The sequence below is a fragment of the Desmodus rotundus genome, chromosome 3 (genome assembly GCF_022682495.2).
Source record: "Desmodus rotundus isolate HL8 chromosome 3, HLdesRot8A.1, whole genome shotgun sequence".
NCBI classification, from domain to species: Eukaryota; Metazoa; Chordata; class Mammalia; order Chiroptera; family Phyllostomidae; genus Desmodus; species Desmodus rotundus.
This window is the reverse complement of record NC_071389.1, coordinates 145,905,336-145,912,665: the sequence shown is the minus strand read 5'-3', so window position 1 is coordinate 145,912,665 and position 7,330 is coordinate 145,905,336. Positions and strand designations below refer to the sequence as shown.

General features: G+C 36.4%; 1 pseudogene; it reads right to left on the bottom strand.

The window, feature by feature from the left end:
• Window positions 1-599: 599 nt before the first annotated feature.
• On the bottom strand, window positions 600-2,364 carry LOC112319000 (lysine--tRNA ligase pseudogene; annotated as a pseudogene).
• Window positions 2,365-7,330: the final 4,966 nt, after the last annotated feature.

The following is a 7,330-nucleotide window of genomic DNA, read 5'->3' as shown; positions in this document are numbered from 1 at the left end:
GCTCCTTGCTGCCACGCACCCTGCAGTAGAAAACTGGTCTTCTGCCATCTCCAGCAATGCTGTTTGTGCTGCAGTAAAGTCATACTTTCCGCAGCTTCCCTCTAAGAGGAAGTACTTGAAGGCAAATACCTAGAGGATACTTGAAAGAAATAAACCCTCTCCTTTTCTGTCTTTTCTGTTCAATCCAGGCTGGCCTCTACTGTAATTTTTTTTTTTTTTAAGAGACAAACAGTTTAAGGTCCTGGCTGAGTAGCTTAGTTGCTTAGATCATCATTCTAATATCCTAAGGTTGTGGGTTCAATCCCTGGTCAGGGCACATAGAAGAATCAACCAATGAATGCATAAATAAGTGGCACAACTAATTGATGTTTCTCTCTCTCTGTCTCTCTCGTCAATAAATGAAAAAAAAATTTTAAGCTAGATATAAGGGGTTTATTCGGTAACAGGGAGTAAAAGAGCAATTCTTAATTGCTTTTCTTTCTCTGGTGACTGAACTGCAATAGCCCAATGGATGGCAGCATAAAAATTTTCCTTACAGCCCTTGACCTTTTGCAGAAGTGCAAAGATGCCTGAGTTACGTGACTTGCAATTATTATTTTCTAGGTAGAAGCACCAGTTGTTGTGTTTTCCATTGTATCAGCAGTTATATTTTTCTTCTTATCTTCAGGTTTCATGGCAGGAAACAGACATAATTCCTTGATGTTATTGGAGTCTGTGAGAAGATGCCCATGTCCCTGCCCCAGCCAGCAGTGGGCGACAGCCTGTATTCCAGGGTGGTGCAGAAGTGTTCATCTATGAACATGGCCTTGTCTTCTCCAGTGGCCTTGATCCTGGCCTGTTCTTCGAAAAGTGGCTGCTGCCTCATGGGGTCACTCAGCTTGATGTACGCATTGCATATCTACTTCTTCATACCAACAAGCTCAAAGCGCTCAGTCGGACCCTTGGCAGAGCAGTGCTTTGCAGTCAAAGGGCTCGTTATCTTCAGCTGAAAACTGAACAATGTAGGAGAGATGCACGCTGCTTCCAGTAACTCCCCACAACAATCTTATCCAGGAGCCTGGCTGTGGTCTGCAGTGGAGGGCATTCAAAAGCTTTTGCCACACGGATCTCATCAAGAATTTTGTTAGTTTCTTCAGTTTCTAAGAGGTTAGTTTCTGGAAGCTTCACCCCAAAGCTCTCTCAAGCTCATTTTTCTGGAGGGGTGGAGTAAAGTTAATGTTGTGGGCTTGGTCCTCTGGACCATCTGGATTGTAAATGACCTTGTAACTGCCTGTAATATGCTTCCAATCCTGAAATCATCTCCTTGATTTCCATAAGATCGTGATAGTCTGCATAAGCCATGTAGAACTCACAGCTGATGAACTCAGGATTGAGAGTCAAATCAATTCCTTCATTTCAGAACTGGCCTCCAATGTCTTAAACCCAATCACTGCCACCAACCACCAGCATCTTATGGTAGATTTCTGGGGCAATTCTCATGTGTGGATTTATGTCCAATTCATTGTGGGGGGTGATAAAAGGCTTGGCCACAGCTCCCCCTGAGATGATGTTTATCATGGGAATTTTAATCTCTAGGAATCCCAACTCATCCAAGAAACTTCTTATATATCTGATGATCTTAGAGTGGATGATAAACTTCTGCCTCACAAAGTCATTCAGGATCAAGGCCAAGTATCTCTGACAATATTGTGTCTCCTTGTCTTTGAGGTCAAAGTGAAGATGAGGTAACATATGCAAGCAAGGAGACAGCAGAATGATGCTCAGCTCACCCTTCTCGGTATTTCCAGGATTCCCCCTGAACTCCAGTTATGTCTCCTCGACACAGTTTGTTATTGATACAAATAAAGTATTCTTCTGATTTATAATTCCTGGAATTGGCCATGACTTGCAACTTGACTCCCTCTCCTCTAAGGTCAATGAAAATGAGCTCTCCCCCAGAAGCTCTTTTGGCATAGATCCTACCTGCCACCTTTAAGCTAATGTCACTCAGGTGGTCCCCAGGCTACAAGTGAGTATTCTTGGATAAAGCGTGTGAGCGATTCTACATGGAACTTGCATGGGTATGGACGGGTCCTCCCCATTGATCTGTAGTTGGTACACTGCTTGGCTGAGGATCTTGCAGTACTGGTTTGGGTCCAGGCTCTCCTCCTTGGCACCTACATCGTTGTCAGTGGTGTGGTGGGTGGCAGCTGCATTGGCCTGGCTTAGTTGTTTCTTGTTGACTTCCTTCTGCTTGGCCTCTTTCTCCACTACTTTCTTCTCAACTTTCAGGTTTCTCTTTAGGTCATTTTTGCTCAGTTTTGGCTCACCACCTGATTTTGTAAATTGGGAAGAGTTTCTTAAAGATGAAAATCTTTGATGCATGTGCTTGCATAATTTCTAAATAGGACAATTATATTTAGGAAATACACTTGCCACAAGATTGAACATGAAAGTGTCTGTAATTACGTACACCAGCATGGAAAAGAGTTGCACCCAGATTTGAAGGAAAGTTTGTAGGTGTTTTAATTATCTTTTTACTCTGGAGAAATACTGTCTTTTTAAGGGTGGTTTACAACCATTTTCAAAATTTTGTTTCCCATTTTAATGCAATTTTAAAGTAAATTTTTCTTCTTTTAAATATGTGCTAAGCCTGAAATTGTAAGGCCAGATGATCAAAAGGATCCCCCTAAGATTTAAAAGAGCCAAAAACCCAAAGTAACCAGTGTTATCTTTGCCATCTTGTACCTTCATTACAGATAAAGAGAAGATAATGTATTAAAATGATATGAAATGAAGCTATTTAAAAATGATAGTTAAAGTATCTGAAGTACGTCTCTGGCAGTTCATTAAATATAGTATCTTGTTTTAAGTTAAAGGCATACATACAATGCTTTAGAGTGGTTCAAAACTGAAAATAAACTAAAAATAAATGAAAGAGTAGTTTAAGTCAAACATCCATGTCAAAAGGTAAGCATTTTGCTATATACTTACATTCATGTAATTACAAGAACATCTTACAGAAGAGTTATCACTATGAGAGCAAAAGAGAATATAAAAACTTTCGAGATATGAGATATTAATATTAACACACTTGCATTATTTGACGGAAATAATCTATCAATAATTTGATAGATTTTGTGAACCAGAAGCTGCTGATTTTTGCCTTGTTCTGAATCTATTGAGAAAGTATGGTTAAAAAATGGTTTAAACCACCCCAAATTTATAAATTGCCCACCTAAAACCTTGAGAAGTTCTCCTGTATTTCTTGCATTCTTCAAGGTGTGCAGGACTTCAATCTTACTAGAAACTGCTATTCTTATTTAGGGAACAGCTCTTTGGTTTTTACTATATGTAGACCTTTGTATCAGTTGGTGACGGAAATTGCCAAAACACACACACATACATATACACACACGCAACAACAACTAGAAGATACGGAGCATTAATTCCAAAAAGTATTTGTAATCTAATTAGGAAGACAAAATAAGCATGTGTCAAATGTTTGATGAACTTCTAAAACAAGGCATCAAAAATAAGAACGTGATAAACATAAGGGTGCATAAAGTTTTTGGAATTTGTGTTTTGGGTTTCTTTGGATATATTCCCCAAAGTGCAATTGCTGGGTCATAAAGCAATTTCATTTTTAATTTTTGGAGGAAGCTTCATACTGTTTTCAAGGGTGGCTTCACCATCTGCATTCCCACCAACAGTACATGAGGGATCCCTTCTCTCCACATCATCCCCAACACTTGTTTGTTGATTTATGAAGGATAGCCATTTTGACAGGCGTGAGGTGATAGTTCATTAAGGTTTTAATTTGCATTTCTCTGATGATTAGTAACATTAAGCATCTTTTTATATGTCTATTGGCCCTCCATAGATCCCCTTTGGAGAAATCTCTATTTAGGTCCTTTGCCCATTTCTTAATTGGATTATTTGTTTATTTGTTTCTGTTTTGTTGTTGAGTCATGTAATTTCTTTATAAATTTTGGGTATCAAGCCCTTATCAGATGTATCAGTGAATATGTTCTCCCATTCAGTAGGTTGTCTTTTCATTTTGTTGATGGTTTCCTTTGCTGTATAAAATATGTTTATTGCTGCATTATTTATAATAGCCAAGATCTGGAAGTGGCCCAAGTGCCCACCTATAGATGAGTGGATAAAAAAAATGGAATACTACTTAGCCATAAAAACCCTTGGAAATCTTACTTTTTGAGACAACATGGATGGACCTGGAAAGTATTATGCTAAGTGAAGTAAGCCAGTCAGAAAAAGACAAATACCATATGATTTCACTTATGTGTGGAATTTAATGAACAAAACAAACTAACAATCAAAATGGACTCATAAATACAGAAAACAGATTGACAGCTGTCATAGGGGAAGGGTGTTGGGGCTAGGTAAGAAAGGTGAAGGGATTAAGCAAAGCAAAAAACCCCCCACAACTTACAAACACAGAGAATAGCATGGTGATTACCAGAGGGAAAGGGGGTGGGGGAGGTAGAAGAGGTAAAGAGGGGAAAGTGGTGATAGAAGGAGACTTAGGGTGGTGAACACAATACGATATACAGATGATGTATTATAGAGTTATATACCTGAAACCTACATAAATTTTATTAACCAATGTCATCTAAATAAATCAATATTTTAAAAAATAAGATCGTGATAGAGCTGTGCTAATAAGAGAAAGAGCTGAGTGCTTGAAAAATAAGAAATGGAGTATTACAGAGAACCCTGGGTCTTTTGTTTTTAAATTTTTATTGTTATTATAGTTGTCCCAATTTTTCCCTTTTTGCTCTCCTCTGCACAGCTCACTCCCTGCTCCTACAGTCAAAACCCACACTTTTATTCATGCTCGTGGGTCATTTGTACATATTCTTTGTCTAGTCCCTTACCCTCTTTCCACCATTATCTCCCTGCCCCTTCCCCTCTGGTTGCTATCAGTCGTTCCATGTTCCCATGCCTCTGGTTCTATTTTTCTCATTAGTTTATTTTGTTTATTAGATTCCTTATATCGGTGAGATCATATGGAATTTGTTTTTTACTGACTGGCTCATTTCACTTAGCATAATATTCACTATTTCCACCCATGCTGATGCAAAAGGTTCCTTCTTTCTTTCTGCTGCATAGTCTTCCATTGTGTAAATGTACCTTGGTTTTTGATCCACTCATTTACTGACAGGCACTTACACTGTTTCCACACATGGCTATTGTAAATAGCACTGCTGTGAATGTAGGGGTGCATAGGTTTCTGAATTAGTGATTTACTATTCTTAGGGTATATTTCCAGCAGTGGAATTGCTTAGTCAAAAGGCAATTCCATTTTTAAAATATTGAAGTATCTCAATAGTGCTTTCCTCAGTGGCTACACCAGTCTGCATTCCCATCAACAGTGCACTACTGTTCCCATTTCTCCACATCCCCACCAGTACTTGTTTGCTGATTTATTAATGATAGCCAATCTGACAGGTGTGATGTGCTATTCATAGTGGTTTTAATTTGCATCTCTGTTATGACTAGTGATGTTGAGCATTTTTCATATGTCTCTAGGCCCTCTGTATGTCCTCCTTGGAGAAGTGTCTATTCAGGCCCTTCACCCACTTTTAATTTGATTGTATGTTTTCCTGGTATTGAGTCACATGAGTTCTTTATATATTTTGGAGATGAAACCATTATCCAATGTCTCATTGGCAAATTTAGAACCGTGGGTCTTTTAAAGCCATAAATACACATATACTCCTGGATGAGTACAAATGCCTATGAAACAGTGTATCCTCCATAATCTACTTTCTATAATCTGTCTTTTACCTAAACTAGAAATGATGAAATTCTGATGAGAATTGAAAATTTAAATGAAAAATATGACGGACTGTTATTGTTCCTTTATGTCTTCTTTTGTTTTGTTTTCCCACTTTAAGCACAAGTAGCCAACGTGATGTTGGGACTGTAGTGCCTTTCGGTGAGCCTTCTGCCTGGTACCTCTGTCACTGAAATTTAGTCTGAGGTCTCAGCTCAAAAACTTGTGTTATTATTAGGTTAAACTCTTCCTGATTGCCAATATTTAATCTTAATTTTACCTACAAATATGGCAATTTTAAATGTTCCAACCTTTAGTATTGGTAAGTGTGATTCAAAGAATCTTATTTTAAGAGCAACAATTATTATAAGACTTAAGGTAGTTTTAACATCATTGTTTTAAATGGCATCTTGAAATGACAGCAGTCAGCCTTATTTTTGTATAACACAATTTCAAATGTTTCCATTTACAAACTTTTACTATTAAATGTAGAAAATATTCAGACATATTCTCAATTTCTTGTCTCAGTCTTGTTTTCACTTGTCTAATAGTTTAATGTTCCCTCCTTCACAAAATAAAGACTTCTGTGTCATTAAAAATAAATTGACTAATCTCTTTGAACTTCATCTTTCTTAACTGGATCATCCACTCCTTAAGAATCTTCTTCTTAATGCTGTAATATAATGTGAAGTATTGAAAAATATCCATAAGGTAATTTTATTTAACTTTAAAACAGAAAACCATTTAGGAAAAACAATATTATTAAAATATTTAATGAGTGGTAATACATATATCACTAATATTTAAAGATCTTCAGGATATATTAAATGTCAAAAGCATGAACAGAAAAGTTTACAGTTTCCTATTTTTTATGTAAGAAAGAAGAAAAAATATATCTCTATAAAAGCACTAGCAGCATACGCAAAAGCTAATAAAAATGATAAAAAGGATGAAAGCAGGAGCCGGAGCAAGAATAATAACTATATATATCTTTTTATATTGTTTTGATTTTTGAACCATGTGAATGTGCTACCTATTCAGAAATTAAATTAGACATTAAAAAGATATAAATAGGAATCAATTTGCCATTTTATTAGTTTCAATATCAGAGTACAAAACCTAGTTTTAGCTATAGTAGTTCAGGAAAGAAATTCTCAAAAATGTTAGGTAAAGTTAACTTGTATTTAGTATACTGGTTCTCAAATTTTATTGTGCATACAGTCTCCTAGGTGCTTTGCTAAAAATCTACGTTCCTGGTACCTAACCCAAACTAAAAATTAATAGGTTTGAAGTGGGGTTAAGAATTTGCATTTTAACAGCCTTGATTGTCAGGCAGAATGGATTGAAGCTATAATCTAATATCTTAAAGTTGTTATTCTATTGCAATTAATTGATTCTCAAATATAGTAAATAAAGTATTGCTTTAATAACTTAAAACAGTAATTTCCTGATAAGAATTTGTTTTTAAACTTGATATGATTTTATTGCATTCGTTAGCTAATTTTGAAAGTTAATATTTACTAGCCCAAATCTTTCTTTATTTTTTTAAAT